The following is a 1,360-nucleotide window of genomic DNA, read 5'->3' on the forward strand; positions in this document are numbered from 1 at the left end:
GTGCGTCCCGTGACGTCAGACGCACGGACAGTTGACGCGACCCGTGACGTCATAGCATGGCCAAACTTCATGTGTGAAGTCAGAGCCCACATAGATTCATTGAAGTCTCACTCATGAAAGTTAGAAATATTCCACATGCCACTTTTGTTGATATCCACGTAATGAAACCCAACCCATCTTGGTCACTGCAGACTGATACAGCTCTGCGCAGATATTGTGTATTATAGTGGCAAAACGCCCCCATTAATCTTGGAGACTTCCCTGTGCCTAACTGATACATGCACGGAGTGAATGTCAGAGCAGGGCCAGTTTTGACCTGTCTATGTCAGAGGCAGGGTTGCCACCTCTTCGGGTTTCACCCGGAGACTCCGGGTTTCGTGCACTTACCTCTGGGCTACGGGTTTAGTCTGTCAATCCGGGTGGCGGCGGGGTGTGGCGTGCTGCTGCGGCGCCATCTCCGGCATTCTCCTGCAATTCCCCCGCCAACTGCAGTGAACATGACATGACTGCCACGTTGCCATGACAATGGGACGCTACGTGATGTCATGATGCAATGCGGCAACGTGATGTCACGTAGCGTCATGTTGCCATGTAGCATCCCGTGGTCATGGCAACATGACGCTGTGCAGCTATGTTTACTGCAGTTGGAGGGAGAGTTGCAGCAGGATGCCGGGAGGCGCTGCCGCACAACGCTGCACAGCGTAAGGGAATTTGTTTTTGTTTTCTCCGGGTTGGCCTACAGTAGAAGGTGGCAAGCCTGGTCAGAGGCCCTAATCAATGAATGAAAAGCCTAATATATTCGTGTCACAACTGGGATGGCTGAATATTTATATTTGCGTGCGGCCTTTATTTACTCCTGTCACTTGTACGACACCTTTTAACAATACAAATACTTGAAAATGAGAGGCGACTCTTAATGTATTTATCCCTTGTGTAGCCAGGTCCCCTCTGGCTCCCCTGACGTTCCGGTCCCTCTCTCTTACCTCCGCCAGAGTGGGGGCTGCTGCGGGGGAGAGTGTCGCCGGGGGCTCACGGTGACGTCAGAGGCATGGCGTAGCCATCTTTGCTATGTCCGCACATGCGCGGAGGCTCGCGCAGACGCGATGCGGCGGCCATTACAGAAAGGGAGGCAGGACCCAGATGGCGCTCCGTAGTGCAGGGACCCCTAGAAGTCGTGCATGCGCAGCTATGGCGATGCGGCGGCCCTTACATGGATGCGCAGGGACAGGGAGACTCGTGCATGCGCAGTACGCATCGCGCACGTGGCCCCAATAATAAAGAGGGCCATGGAGGACTACAGTCCCCAGAGTACTTAGGGGCAGACAGGTCACCTGACGCCAGGGAGCTAATAGGGCTTGCA

This window comes from Ascaphus truei, chromosome 3 (genome assembly GCF_040206685.1).
Source record: "Ascaphus truei isolate aAscTru1 chromosome 3, aAscTru1.hap1, whole genome shotgun sequence".
In the NCBI taxonomy this organism is placed as follows: Eukaryota; Metazoa; Chordata; class Amphibia; order Anura; family Ascaphidae; genus Ascaphus; species Ascaphus truei.